This window comes from Monodon monoceros, unplaced genomic scaffold (genome assembly GCF_005190385.1).
Source record: "Monodon monoceros isolate NGI ecotype Baffin Bay Population unplaced genomic scaffold, NGI_Narwhal_1 Super_Scaffold_7, whole genome shotgun sequence".
Classification (NCBI taxonomy): Eukaryota; Metazoa; Chordata; class Mammalia; order Artiodactyla; family Monodontidae; genus Monodon; species Monodon monoceros.
This window is the reverse complement of record NW_021703784.1, coordinates 98,651,978-98,667,984: the sequence shown is the minus strand read 5'-3', so window position 1 is coordinate 98,667,984 and position 16,007 is coordinate 98,651,978. Positions and strand designations below refer to the sequence as shown.

Here is a 16,007-nt window from a genome sequence, read left to right as displayed (position 1 = left end):
GTTAAGAATCCAAGGACTTCAGGGAGCTTTCTTGGGACCCAGGACTCAACCCCTGGCAAGGATTCCAGTGGGTGGGGCAAAATCACTGCTATGGTGGCTCGTAGAAACTTTGAGAAAGCAATGGCCTATGCTGAGTGAAACAGATATGCCTGACTTGCCCTAGTAGGTGGTAGAGGAAGGAATACAGAGGCTGAAGAAAGCAGGCATGCCAGAATGGATACATTAGGTGAGGCCAGAAGACCCACCAGAGAATTGTGTTCCAAGAAAGGGCCCAGAGGACACAGTATTCACCAAGGCCATCTATTGAGAGGGGTATCAGCATCACTAAGAAGTTCAGGGGTGGTCCTCCTCTATGGTGGAGGACAGGAAGTCACAGAGCTGAGCTACTTAACATGAGATGTATGGGGATGGTACTCCCTGCCCATCCCCATCAAGTAAAACAGAAGAGGTTTAACAGAGGCACTGCTTAACTGCCAGAAGCCAGAAAGCTGTAATTACCATAAGAATGGCAAGATTGGAGGGTTAGCCTTGGGGCCTTGACCCATCAGAGACAGTTGTAGATATAATAAACAATGGTATCCCTAGCGGGAAAATAGATGGGAAGCCAAGGAAGCCAAGAATGCTGCTGAACATCTACAACCTGAAGAAAGAAAGAAGAAAGGAGCAGAAGGCTAAATACAGTCACCACAATAAATAGTAGCCAAGAGGAAGCTTGCACAAGCCTCTTAGCCTCATCCACCAGCAAGAAGAACTACATGTCCTGCAGCCTGTGGAAGGAAAACCACATTCACAGAAAGATAGACAAAATGAAAAGGCAGAGGACTCTGTACCAGATGAAGGAACAAGATAAAACCCCAGAAAAACAACTAAATGAAGTGGAGATAGGGAACCTTCCAGAAAAACAATTCAGAATAATGATAGTGAAGATGATCCAGGACCTAGGAAAAAGAATGGAGGCAAAGATCAAGAAGAAGCAAGAAATGTTTAAAGAAGACCTAGAAGAATTAAAGAACAAACAAAAAAAGATGAACAATACAATAATTGAAATGAAAAATATACTAGAAGGAATCAATAGCAGAATAACTGAGGCAGAAGAACGGATAAGTGACCTGGAAGACAGAATGGTGGAATGCACTGCCGCAAAACAAAATAAAGAAAAAAGAATGAAAAGAAATGAAGATGGCCTAAGAGACCTCTGGGACAACATTAAATGCAACAACATTCGCATTATAGGGGTCCCAGAAGGAGAAGAGAGAGAGAAAGGACCCGAGAAAATATTTGAAGAGATTATAGTTGAAAACTTCCCTAACATGGGAAATGAAAGAGCCACCCAAGTCCAAGAAGTGCAGAGAGTCCCAGCCAGGATAAACCCAAGGAGAAACACGCCAAGACACACAGTAATCAAACTGACAAAAATTAAGTGTAAGGCCAACTGGCCCGAGGCAGGGGAACGCAATCAGACTCACAGGTTGCATCAGACCGAAACTTGCCGGACCACCCAGTTCCAGAAACTGACCTGGAGACTTTCCGGACCACCCAGTTCCAGGAACTGACCTGGGGACTTTCCACCCGGCCCAGCCTTCCCGCCTTTCGAGGGGCGGGACTAACGGTCCCAAGACTGATGCAACCGGCACCAGATATTGCCACGATACCCGAAAAGACCACCAAATAAGGAATACCCTGCGCCCTCCCGGATTCACCACACCCCTTTCCCTTCTTCCCCTATAAATTCTGCCCAAACCCTCGCCCGGGCGTGACTTCTCTGGCCCCTTTCTCTCGGACCAGTGAACCTCGCCCGGGAGCATACCCAAATAAAGCTTGTTTAAGCTCTCCTCCATTTTTGGTGCCGTTCCTTACATTTGCCGAAACCCGGGAGGGGTACCAAGCCCCGCGGGTTACCGCGCGGGCCGCTCCTCCCCTCCCCCAGGAGACAACCAGGGAACCTCTACTCATCCACCCGATCCGGCAGAAAACGGGGTAAGTCCCCCTCCCTTGCTCCCTCCGACCCTCAGAGTCCCTGCCCACCGGACTCCCTGTCCTTAATCGCGGCCGCGTCAGGGACTCCTCCGTCCTCTCTCCGGGCCTCGGGCAACTGTGGAGACGTCCCAATCGCCTGACCGCCCTCCGACCTGCCGTGAATTGGAGACTGAGACCAGGGACGCCTCTCTCCCTCTCCATTCACTCAGGGACAGACTGGGGGTCATGGGAACCTCACAATCGAAACCAGATCCTAAGACGCCCCTGGGGTGTCTCCTAGCCAATTTTATAGCCCTCGGCTTCTCCCAAGATCTCCGTTGCCGACGGCTTATTTTCTATTCCACTGTGGCCTGGCCACAATATCCTCTAGACAATCAATCCAAATGGCCTCCTGAAGGGACTTTCGATTTTAACATCCTCCGTGATCTAGATAATTACTGCCGCAGGACGGGCAAATGGTCCGAGGTCCCCTATGTTCAGGCCTTCTCGTATTTATGCTCCCGCCCTTCCCTCTGCATCGATTGTTCCACTTCCCAGATCCTTCTTGCCAAACAGACATCTCCTACATCCAAGCTCCTAATTTCCTTTGATCTCTTGCCTCTCCCCCCTCCAGAGCCCCTCTCCAACCTCCACCCTACCCTGAAGCGGTCCCTCCTCCTCCCGAACCCGCTCCGGCCGCTCCGGCCCCTCCAACCGCTCCCCCGCCTCCCTCAACGGTTTCTCCTCCCACGCCCCTTGCTTAACCAAATCTCCTCTGCCCTCTGAGGGAGGTAGCAGGTGCGGAAGGATTAGTTAGAGTTCATGTTCCCTCTTCCCTCCAAGATCTCTCTCAAATAGAAAAGCGATTAGGCTCCTTTTCTGCCGACTCTTCCCGCTACATCAAAGAATTTCGCTACCTCTCTCAAGCTTACGATCTGACCTGGCACGATATCTTTGTGATCCTATCTTCTACTCTGACCCCTGACGAGAGGGAAAGAATTCAAACTGCTGCCCGAAACCATGCAGATCAGGTTCACCTTACCGACAGCTCCATGCCTGTCGGAGCGACTGCCGTACCTGGCACCGACCCAGGCTGGACTTATCAGGATGGCCAAGATGGCCGCCGTAAACGCGACCTCATGATCCAATGCCTCCTGGTTGGCATGCAGGCTGCCGCTCATAAGGTAGTCAATTTTGAAAAACTAAAAGAGATAACCCAAGAACCTAACGAAAATCCAGCTATCTTTCTCAATCACCTTACAGAGGCCTTAATTCTCTACACCCGGCTGGATCCCGACACCCTGGCAGGGGCAACGGTCCTAGCCACCCATTTTATTACCCAATCAGCCCCGGACATCCGAAAGAAATTAAAACGGGCAGAAGACGGCCCTCAGACCCCTATTCGAGATCTGGTAAAGATGGCCTTTAAAGTCTATAATGGCCGTGAGGATTTGGCAGAATCCAGCCGACAGGCTCGGATGCACCAAAAGGTGGCCCTCCAAACCCAAGCTCTTGTAGCCGCCCTAAGGCCAACCATCTCCCATGGATCACAGCATCCACGGGGTCCGCAAAAGGCAACCCCGCCAGGGGCCTGCTTCAAATGCAGAAAAGAAGGCCACTGGGCTCACCAATGTCCCAATCCCTGACCTCCTTCTAAGCCCTGTCCCAGCTGCGGGCTAACGGGCCACTGGAAGAGTGACTGCCCTACGACTGGCCCTCCCTCAGCGTCTCCACGCGGGGGGCAGGCCAACCCAACAGCATTAACACTCGAACTGCTGGGACTGGCTGACGACTGACGGCACCCGGACTCGAAGACCCCCATCACCCTCGCTGAGCCCAGGGTAACGCTACAGGTAGCGGGTAAGTCCATCTCATTTCTGGTGGACACGGGGGCTACCTATTCGGTCCTGCCTACCTATTTCGGGCCAGTTTCTCCTTCCCAGATCTCGGTCATGGATATTGATGGCAAACCATCCTTCCCACTCCAGACCGGTCCACTCCCATGTCATATCAAAGGACTCCCTTTTACTCATTCCTTCTTAGTCATACCATCCTGCCCAGTTCCTTTGCTAGGCCGAGATGTCCTTTTCCACTTAGGAGCCTCCCTCCAGCTGGTTAGACTTGACCCTAAGGTCCCCTCCTCCCAACTCCTGCTTCCTCTTCTCGGCCTGTCTCTAGAACCCTCCCCCTCCTATTCCCCTCTTCCAATCACACCAAACCCAATCAATCCCCAAGTTTGGGATACTTCTAAGCCATTCCCCCGTCCTCATCCGCCTAAAGGACCCCTCCAAATTTCCATCAAGGCCCCAATTTCCCATCTCTGAGACTCACCTTAGGGGCCTACAACCTATTATCACCAGACTCCTAAACCAGGGACTCCTTATCCCCACTGATTCTCCCTGCAACACCCCCATCCTACCTGTCCGCAAGGCCTCTGGGGATTATCGCCTGGTCCAGGACCTCCGACTAATTAATGGGCCATAATTCCTCTCCACCCAGTAGTACCAAACCCATACACCTTGCTCTCCCATATCCCCCCATCCACAACCCACTTTACGGTTCTGGATCTCAAAGATGCCCTTTTCACTATCCCCCTACATCCCGACTCCTATTTCCTCTTCGCCTTTACCTGGACGGATCCGGATACTCATACTTCCATTCAGCTCACCTGGACAGTTCTTCCCCAGGGCTTCCGCGACAGTCCTCACCTCTTCGGTCAGGCGCTGGCACGGGACCTCACTTCCTGCTCCCTTACCCCCAGCACACTCCTTCAATATGTAGATGGCCTCCTCCTCTGTAGCCCGTCTCTCAGCCTCTCAAGACAACATACTGCAGATCTCCTCAATTACCTTGGCTCTCGTGGTTATCGGGTCTCCCCAGCCAAGGCTCAGTTATCTGTATCTTCTGTAATCTACCTGCGGCTCCACCTTACCCCTACCACAAAAGGTCTAACAGCCGACCGCACCCGGATTATCCGTGAACTCCAGCCTCTGGAAACATTGGAACAGATTCTCTCCTTTTTGGGCCTTATAGGATTTTTCCGGCACTGGATCCCTAACTTTGCTCTCCTCACTAAACCCTTATATCTAGCCGCTAAAGAAACCCCTCAAGGACCCCTCACCTCTCCTTCCGCCATTCGACAGGCCTTTCTCACCCTCCGTAACGCTCTGATATCTTCTCCTCCCCTTTCTCTGCTCAACCCAAACCGACCTTTTCACCTTTTTGTGGATGAACAGGCCGGAATAGCCACTGGACTCCTTGCCCAGCCTGTAGGGCCTTCCTACCGCCCCGTGGCTTACCTCTCCAAACAGCTAGACCCAACCATTTGGGGATGGCAGCCATGTCTTCGGGCCCTAGCAGCAGCAGCCGAACTGACCAAACAAACATTCAAACTGACTCTGGCCCACCCACTAACCGTGTTTTCCTCCCACCGGCTGGTTGACCTCCTAGGCCACAAGTCTCTCTCCCTCCTGGGCCCCTCCCGCATCCAGGAGTTCCACCTACTGTTCATTGAAAACCCAACTATTTCTCTTGATCTCTCCCCTCACCTGAACCCGGCTTCCCTCCTGCCTATCTCTGGCACCAGGGGCTTTCCATCCCATTCCTGCCCTCATGTCATAGAAGCCTTCAAACCACCAAGAGAGGGACTCTTTGACACCCCTCTTTCAAATCCGGACCACACTCTCTTTGTGGATGGTAGTTCGATACTCAGTCCTGACTCGGTCCTGACAGATGCCGACGGGCGGCCTACGCGGTAGTAACCATCTCAACTGTTATCGAGGCCAACCGCCTCCCAGAAGGGACAACCTCTCAAAGGGCTGAACTGATAGCACTCATGCGGGCCCTCGACCTCTAAGGGCCAAAGGGCCATCTTTCTCCCTATGTTTGCAGGCATTTCCCTCGCCTCCTCTCTCGTTGCTGCGGGCATCAGGGGAGGAGCCCTAACACACAGTGTCTCAACATCCCGTGACGTAGAACAGAAACTCCAGCTAGCCATCGAGGCTTCTGCTGCCTCCATCACCTCCCTCCAGCGCCAGATCACCTCAGTAGCCCAAGTTGCCCTCCAAAATCGACGAGCCCTGGATCTCCTGACGGCCAACAAAGGAGGTACCTGCGTCTTCCTACAGGAGGAATGCTGCTATCACATCAATGAAACAGGACTCGTCGAAGACAACGTAAACGCCCTCCATCGCTTAAGAATTCCAACGCAAACACCAACAGTCCGCCTCCCCAATTCCCAACTGGTGGCGATCCACCCTCTATACCTGGCTAACACCAATCTTAGGCCCCTTAATTCTCATCTGTATCTTGTTCATGCTTGCTCCCTGTTTTCTTAGGTTCCTTTGCAGGTGCATGGAGGAAGTCTCTCGGGTGGCCACAAACCAAATGCTCCTCGGCCCTTACACCTTGACTCCTACAGAACCCCCCAATGGTGTCCCTTAAGCCTCGGACCTCTGGTCGCCCGACTTCCCTTTCGATGCCCCCATTCAGCAAGAATTAGCCAGAGATCAGAACGCCGCCCCATTACACCACAGATGTCGGGATGTAAGGCCAACTAGCCCAAGGCAGGGGAACGCAATCAGACTCACAGGTTGCATCAGACCGAAACTTGCCGGACCACCCAGTTCCAGAAACTGACCTGGAGACTTTCCGGACCACCCAGTTCCAGAAACTGACCTGGGGACTTTCCACCCGGCCCAGCCTTCCCGCCTTTCGAGGGGCGGGACTAACGGTCCCAAGACTGATGCAATCGGCACCAGATATTGCCACGATACCCGAAAAGACCACCAAATAAGGAATACCCTGCGCCCTCCCAGATTTACCACACCCCTTTCCCTTCTTCCCCTATAAATTCTGCCCAGACCCTCACCCGGGCGTGACTTCTCTGGCCCCTTTCTCTGGACCAGTGAACCTCGCCTGGGAGCGCTCCCTAATAAAGCTCACTTGAAGCTTTCCTCTGTTTCGCGATGCCATTTGTTAAGATCCAACCTTACATTAAGGACAAAGAAAAATTATTGAAAGCAACAAGGGAAAAACGACAAATAACATACAAGGGAACTCCCATAATGTTAACAGCTGATTTCTCAGCAGAAACTCTACGAGCCAGAAAGGAGTGGCATGATATATTTAAAGTGATGAAAGGGAAGAACCTACAGCCAAGATGACTCTACCAGGCAAGGATCTCACTCAGATTCGACGGAGAAATCAAAAGCTTTACAGACAAGCAAAAGCTAAGAGAATTCAGCACCATCAAACCAGCTCTACAACAAACGCTAAAGGAACTTCTCTAAGTGGGAACACAAGAGAAGAAAAGGACCTACAAAAACAAACCCATAACACTTAAGAAAATGGTAATAGGAACATACATATCAATAATTACCTTAAACGTGAATGGATTAAATGCTCCAACCAAAAGACACAGGCTCTGAATGGATACAAAACAAGACCCATATATATGCTGTGTACAAGAGACCCACTTCAGGGCTTCCCTGGTGGCGCAGTGGTTGGGAGTCCACCTGCTGATGCGGGGGGCACAGGTTCGTGCCCCGGTCCAGGAGGATCCCACGTGCCCGTGAGCCATGGCTGCTGAGCCTGCGCGTCCGGAGCCTGTGCTCCGCAACGGGAGAGGCCACTGCAGTGAGAGGCCCGCGTACCGCAAAAAAAAAAAAAAAAAAAAAAAAAAAGAGACCCACTTCAGACCTAGGGACACATACAGACTGAAAATGAGGAGATGGGAAAAGATATCCCATGCAAATGGAAATCAAAAGAAAGCTGGAGTAGCCATTCTCATATCAGATAAAATAGACTTTAAAATAAAGAATGTTACAAGAGACAAGGAAGGGCACTACATAATGATCAACGGACCAATCCAAGAAGAAGATATAACAATTATATATATATATGCACCCAACATAGGAGCACCTCAATACATAAGGCAACTGCTAACAGTCATAAAAGAGGAAATCAACAGTAACACAATAATAGAGGGGGACAATAAAACCTCACTTACACCAATGGACAGATCTTCCAGACAGAAAATTAATAAGAAAACACAAGCTTTAAATGACACAAGAGACCAGATAGATTCAATTGGTATTTATAGGACATTCCACCCAAAAACAGCAGATTACACTTTCTCCTCAAGTGCACATGGAACATTTTCCAGGACAGATCACATCTTGGGTCACAAATCAAGCCTTGGTAAATTTAAGAAAACTGAAATCATATCAAGCATCTTTTCTGACCACAACACTAGGAGATTAGAAATCAATTAAAGGGAAAAAAATGTAAAAGACACAAACACATGGAGGCTAAACAATATGTTACTAAACAACCAAGAGATCACTGAAGAAATCAAAGAGGAAATCAAAAAATACCTAGAGACAAATGACAACGAAAACACAACAATCCCAAACCTACGGGATGCAGCAAAAGCAGTTCTAAGAGGAAGTTTATAGCCATACAAGCCTACCTCAAGAAACAAGAAAAATCTCAAATAAACAATCTAACCTTACACCTAAAGGAACTAGAGAAAGAAGAACAAACAAAACCCAAAATTAGAAGAAGGAAAGAAATCATAAAGATCAGACCAGAAATAAATGAAATAGAAACAAAGAAAACAGCAAAGATGAAGAAAACTAAAAGCTGGTTCTTTGAGAAGATAAACAAAATTGATAAACCATTAGCCAGACTCATCAAGAAAGAGAGGTAGAGGACTCAAATCAATAAAGTTAGAAATGAAAAAGGAGAAGTTACAACAGACACTGCAGAAATACAAAGCATCCTAAGAGACTACTACAAGCAACTCTATGCCAATAAAATGAACAACCTGAAAGAAATAGACAAATTCTTAAAAAGGTATAACCTTCCAAGACTGAAGCAGGAAGAAATAGAAAATATGAACAGACCAATCACAAGTAATGAAATTGAAACTGAAACTGTGATTAAAAATCTTCCAACAAACAAAAGTCCAGGACCAGATGGCTTCACAGGTGAATTCTATCAAACATTTAGAGAAGAGCTAACACCCATCCTTCTCAAACTCGTCCAAAAAATTGCAGAGGAAGGAACATTCCCAAACTCATTCTATGAGGCCACCATCACCCTGATACCAAAACCAGACAAAGATACCACAAAAAAAGAAAATTACAGACCAATATCACTGATGAATATAGATGCAAAAATCCTCAACAAAATACTAGCAAACAGAATCCAACAACACATTAAAAGGATCAAGTGGGGTTTATCCAAGGGATGCAAGGATTCTTCAATATACGCAAATCAGTCAATGTGATACACCATATTAACAAAGTGAAGAATAAAAGCCACATGACCATCTCAATAGATGCAGAAAAAGCTTTGGACAAAATTCAACACCCATTTATGATGAAAACTCTCCAGGGCTTCCCTGGTGGCACAGTGGTTGAGAGTCCGCCTGCCGATGCAGGGGACGCGGGTTCGTGCCCCGGTTGGGGAAGATCCCGCATGCCGCGGAGCTGCTGGGCCCGTGAGCCATGGCTGCTGAGCCTGCGCGTCCGGAGCCTGTGCTCCGCAATGGGAGAGGCTGCAGCAGTGAGAGGCCCACATACCGAAAAAAATAAATAAATAAATAAAAATAATAAACAAATGGGACCTAATGAAACTTCAAAGCTTTTTCACATTAAAGGAAACTACAAACAAGACAAAAAGACAACCCTCAGAATGGGAGAAAATATTTGCAAATGAATCAATGGACAAAGGATTAATCTCCAAAATATATAAACAGCTCATGCAGCTCAATATTAAAAAAACAAACAACCCAATCAAAAAATGGGCAGAAGACCTAATAGACATTTCTCCAAAGAAGACATACAGATGGCCAAAAATCACATGAAAAGCTGCTCAACATCACTAATTATTAGAGAAATGCAAATCAAAACTACAATGAGGTATCACCTCACACCAGTTAGAATGGGCATCATCAGAAAATCTACAAACAACAAGTGCTGGAGAGGGTGTGGAGAAAAGGGAACCCTCTTGTACTGTTGGTGGGAATGTAAATTGATACAGCCACTATGGAGAACAGCATGGAGGTTCCTTAAAAAACTAAAAATAGAATTACCATATGACCCAGCAATCCCACTACTGGGCATATACCCAGAGAAAACCATAATTCAAAAAGACACATGCACCCCAATGTTCACTGCAGCACTATTTACAATAGCCAGGTCACGGAAGCAACCTAAATGCCCATTGACAGACGATTGGAGAAAGATGTGGTACGTATATACAATGGAATATTACTCAGCCATAAAAAGGAACGAAATTGGGTCATTTGTAGAGATGTGGATGGATCTAGAGACTGTCATACAGAGTGAAGTAAGTCAGAAAGAGAAGAACAAATATATATTGACGCATATATGTGGAACCTAGAAAAACGGTACAGATGAACCGGTTTGCAGGGCAGAAGTTTTGACACAGATGTAGAAAACAAACGTATGGACACCAAGGGGGGAAAGTGGCGGGGGGAGTGGTGGTGGTTGGATGAATTGGGAGATTGGGATTGACTTATACACACTAATATGTATAAAACAGATAACTATAAGAACCTGCTGTGTAAATAAATAAATAAAATAAAAATTTTTAAATAAAATAAATAAATGGTGCCAAAATCTCTTCCTTAGTTCCTGGATCTGAGCCAATTTTCACATCCAAAACTCAGTTACTGAGGAGATAACCAAGTCCCTAGGGGAAGGATCATGAAACTATAACGACTCTCCCAGTTCTTCCCAAAAGGGAACTCATCATCTATTCAGATGACTATACATTTAGAAAAGGAGAATGTGCAAATATTTTCAGCATTTTAGACACAGGATCTGAGCTGACACTGATGCCTAGAGACCCAAAGCATCATCATGATTCCCATCAGAAGAGGTAATTTCTTCAGTCCCCAAGTGTTTAGTGGAACTTATATACTCATGAGTTGGTATAACCTCTACTTTGGGTCCTTAGCCTAAGAGAGAAGAGCTATCATAGTGGGAAAGGCAATGTAGAAATCTCTGAAACTCCCCCACTCTTCAGCCATGATAGTAAATAAAAAGAAATGACCATATCCTAGGGAGTAAGGGGAGAGGGACAGAGATTAGTGCCACCATAAAAGACAGAAAGGATGTGTGGATGGTGCCTATCTTATCCACTCCTAGAAATAAAGCTCCCACTTATACACCAGATGACATGGTAAGTTGCCAACTTTGAGTGCAACCCAGAGTAGGAAAGGGCTCTGCAGCAGGTCCAAGCTGCAATGCACGAAGCCCTGCCGTTTAGGCCATAACATCCAAGAGACCTAAGAGGGCGGAAAATCATGCAGTGTGGAGCCTATGGCAAGCCCCAATGGGCAAAGCAGGGGCTTGAAATTCTAGAGCAAGGCCAGGCTGTCCACAGCAGAGAAATACATGCCTTTTGAGAAAAAACTCTTAGCCTGTTATTGGAATACTTCATTATGAAACACTAAGTAACCATGAAACGCTCCCATTATGAGTTGGTTGTCAGACTTGCTCCCATTACGAGTTATGAGTTATGTCAGAACTGCTGCCATTATAGGTTGGACCTGTTAAGTCAAACAGTCAGACCAGACCAGCAGCAGTCTTTCAAAAGATAGAAATGGTACCTTCAGAATCAAGACTAAGCAGAACCGGAGGACACAAGCAAACTGCATGAGCAGGTAGCCCAGACCTCTTGCTATCCACCATACATCTAAAAGCATCCCCATCCCTTGTGCAAAAGAACCCATAGTCATAAGGAATGTCTTGTATAACCTGCTAAGGGAGGAAGTAAAAGCCCAAGCATGATTTACAGATGGGTTAACTTATGAGTGCCAACTGAAAATGGATGACAGTCACATTCAGAAGTGGTCTTGAAAGACAGTGGAGACAGAAAATCTGCCAGCTATACACCTGATGATCCACCTTGTGTAGAAGGAGAAATAGCGCAAGGTGAGAATATATACACATTCTAGGTCAATGGCCAATGGCCTGGCCATCTGATTAGAGGACTGGAAGGAAAAGGACTAGAAGATCAAAGGCAATGAGGTCTGGGGCAGAGAATGGTGATGGACATATGGGAGAGTGCACAAAGCCAAAGATTTCTGGATCACACATTAATGTCCACCAAAAAGAATCCACCATGAAAGAAGCACTAAACCACCAAACAAACAAAATGACTTGGCCTTCATCAGAAAGCATAAGATGAACCCAGGATTCTAATTTCAGGCATCCTCTTAGCCAATACAATGATTTACAAAGAAAACATGTGAACTCCTATTTATATTTCATCCTTTGAAAAATTTTCTACCTTTTCAAATAATTGATAATGTACATAAAATATGACTTACCCTAAAAAATCTTCATATATTAGGTGTTCTAGTTTTTTTTGTTTTTTGGGGGTTTTTTGGCTGTGCTGCGCAGCTTGCGGGATCCTAGCTGTCGGAGCAGGGATTGAACCCAGGCCCTCAGCAGCGAAAGCGCAGAGTCCCAACCACTGGACTGCCAGGGAATTCCCTCTAGCTTTTTTCTTAACTGATAGGGAGCAATCAAAAAAGTTTGGTGACCACTGCTATATTCTGCCATTACATAAAGTAATTACTGGCTGTTGAATTAACAGATATACTTGTTAGCCTAATTCTGGACTACTTCATATGGTTTATAGTACCTCTTACAAGTCCATAACCAAATCCTTTACTAATGAATCCAGTTGCCATAGTTTATCATGCTTATTCTTTCTAAGGGAAACATAATTTCACCAAAGTTATAGCTAACAAATCTCTTGTTTAACAACTAAATATCCCCAAAGAGGTACACTATTCCTAGAAGTACTGCAATGCCAGGTTGATGCATGGAGCTGACAAAACAAGCTCCTATTCTATCTCCTTGTTCCAAAACTCAATGTAATACGTTGTCCTCAGGTAAAGGACATAGATACTAAACTGATAAGAACAGATACCACACTTCATCTTAGCCAAAAGGCCTAGAATTGATATTATCTGTATTAACTCCCCATCATCTCTTCCTGTCCCAAACTTTCCTCACTCAGGTCCACAAACACAGCTTGTAAGCATGTCCTTACAACCATCAACATCCTCATCTTCCCCAGAGGCCAGGAAATTCTGTTATCAAATAACTTAACTTACTGTCTTATCTCCCAGTTCCTGGCAAAGAACTAGTTATTTGCATACCTCCTCATCCATTAAGTGAGGCAGTGCCTCTTGCTGCCAGGTGGGGGCAGGGTTGCTCTCTGGGCAAAATCACCAGACCTCTCTAAGCACCTCATTTGATAAGAAGGGTTATCAATGAATTGGGGCTAGAAAAAGATCATTCAAAAATTTATAGGGATAAATTAGTATATATTGAGTCCTACTTTGTGTCCTCTACTCTGCTAGGCAATAGGGATACAATGATTTACACAGACATGATCTCTAAACTCAGGGAGTTTATGGTGGGCAGGCAGAGCGGATCTGTCTTGGGGAGGGAGTGGCAGTAAGGAAAGGGGCAAAGGGGTCTCAATGGCCATAATGATGATCTGGACGATAACCTAAAGACTATGGAGGGGCACTGAAGAGTTATGAACTGAGACATGAGACTGGACCAAATATTTTATATAGAAAGATCACTGCAGCTTCAAGATGGAGAATGGACTAAAGAAAGGAAACCAGGGTCAGGGAGTCAGATTAAGTCTGTTGTAAAAACCTTGGGGTCAAAGGCCTCAATTAGGGTAGTGGCAGTGGGGGAGCTTGGACAATTGAGTGAAATAGGAGAAGCAGGTTGAATTCAATTTGGAAAAGTTATGAAGTTTGTGGACCATGTGACAATGTTCATCCAGAAGGCAACTGGATGCACAGCTCTGAAGCTCAGGAAAAAGATCGTGGGCTGGAGCTACAGGCATAACGGTGGTCATTAAAATCATGGGAGTGGATAAGGTGGCCCAGGCAGAGTAAGTAAAAAGTTGGGCCTAATACATAACTGGAGGAACATTAATGTTTGAGGAATGGGCCAGAAGATGTACCTCAAAGGATCAGGAAGAAGTTAGCAGAAACATAAGAGGAAGGCTAGAAGAGGGCAGTGTCCCAAGCACTGTGGAAACAGTGTTTTAAGAAATAGGAAATGGGTCAATAGGGTAAGGTGCTGCTGAGAGATCAAGTAGGATGACTGAAGTGTCTTAAGAAGTGGGCAGCACTGTGTGAACAAGTGCTTCTTAAACTTTAGCTTGCATACAGATCACCTGGGGATCTTGTGTAAATGCAAATGCTAATTCATTTGGCCTGTGAAAAGACCTGAGATTAGCATTTCTAACAGACTCCCAGGTAATGCAGGTGTAGCCAGCTCTTTAAAGGTAAAGACATTTGCTGGAAAGAGGAAGCAAGATACGATGCTAGCCAGAGGGAGGCAGGGTGTTAGAACCACACTAGCACACTGTCTAAAGCTCCAATTCGGGAGTCAGACCTCCTGAATTTAAATTCTGACTCTCAATAAATATTTTTTGAATAAATAAATAAATGGATCAACAAAAGATAGTGTACCACAGGGGTTGTTAAAGTATAATTTTTAAAAATGAAAACATGACTCATAAAAATATAAAGTAAACACATGTCAAATATTTTATTCAACCTATTAATTAATAAGAGAATGAATAAGATTCAAAACAGCTTCAATAGAGAATTCTAGAAAAAGAGTATCATCAGTCAAGAGTCCAGGCAAGGGCTTCCCTGGTGGCGCAGTGGTTGACAGTCCGCCTGCCGATGCAGGGGACACGGGTTCGTGCCCCGGTCCAGGAAGATCCCACATGCCGCGGAGCGGCTGGGCCCGTGAGCCATGGCCGCTGAGCCTGCGCGTCCGGAGCCTGTGCTCCGCAACGGGAGAGGCCACGACGGTGACAGGCCCGCGTACCGCAAAAAAAAAAAAGTCAAAAACAAACAAACAAAAAATCACCTAATGTCTTACAAGACAAACTTATCAAATTGTAAAATATCCAAAGCGATAGTAAAAAGGACATCAGGGGCTTCCCTGGTGGCGCAGTGGTTGAGAGTCCGCCTGCCGATGCAGGGGACACGGGTTCGTGCCCCGGTCCGGGAAGATCCCACATGCCCCGAAGTGGCTGGGCCTGTGAGCCATGGCCACTGGGCCTGCGTGTCCGTAGCCTGTGCTCCGCAACGGTAGAGGCCACAACAGTGAGAGGCCCGCGTACCGCAAAAAAAAAAGAGTCCAGGCAAGAATGATATGAATTTGCATTCTAATACATAGATATAAAATCACCTAATGTCTTACAAGGCAAACTTATCAAATTGTAAAATACCCAAAGCAATAGTAAAAAGGACATCAAACAAAGGTACACACCCCCTGGAAAACCAGATAATCCCCAAGCTAGGTGGGCCTGCTCTACGTCAAAAGGACACCTAGTAATAACTTTTGCCTATTTCCAAGTTTTGGATAATTTTTCTTAACAGGGTCAAAAGTAGAGACTGGATTTGAATAACAGCTCTGCCACACTAGCTATGTATCCTTGGATAAGTAACTTATATAAAACTCAGTTTTCTTTTTTCACAGAACTAGAACAAAAAATTTCACAATTTGTATGGAAACACAAAAGACCCCGAACAGCCAAAGCAATCTTGAGAAAGAAAAACGGAGCTGGAGGAATCAGGTTCCCTGACTTCAGACTATACTATAAAGCTACAGTAATCAAGACAGTATGGTACTGGCACAAAAACAGAAAGATCAGTGGAACAGGATAGAAGGCCCAGAGATAAACCCACGCACATATGGACACCTTATCTTTGATAAAGGTGGCAGGAATGTACAGTGGAGAAAGGACAGCCTCTTCAATAAGTGGTGCTGGGAAAACTGGACAGGTACATGTAAAAGTATGAGATTAGATCACTCCCTAACACCATACACAAAAATAAGCTCAAAATGGATTAAAGGCCTAAATGTAAGGCCAGAAACTATCAAACTCTTAGAGGAAAACATAGGCAGAACACTCTCTGACATAAATCACAGCAAGATCCTTTCTGACCCACCTCC

General features: G+C 46.2%; 1 protein-coding gene and 1 non-coding gene across 2 annotated transcripts in view; both read right to left on the bottom strand.

Annotated features, from left to right (window-relative positions):
• The window catches only part of SLC3A2 (solute carrier family 3 member 2), a 44,930-nt gene that overhangs the window by 23,975 nt on the left and 4,948 nt on the right, over nt 1-16,007 (bottom strand). The gene's annotated exons all lie outside the window — the stretch shown is intronic.
• LOC114887851 lies at nt 12,781-12,968 on the bottom strand. The gene has a single exon (XR_003791615.1). It is a non-coding gene; the product is annotated as a U2 spliceosomal RNA (small nuclear RNA).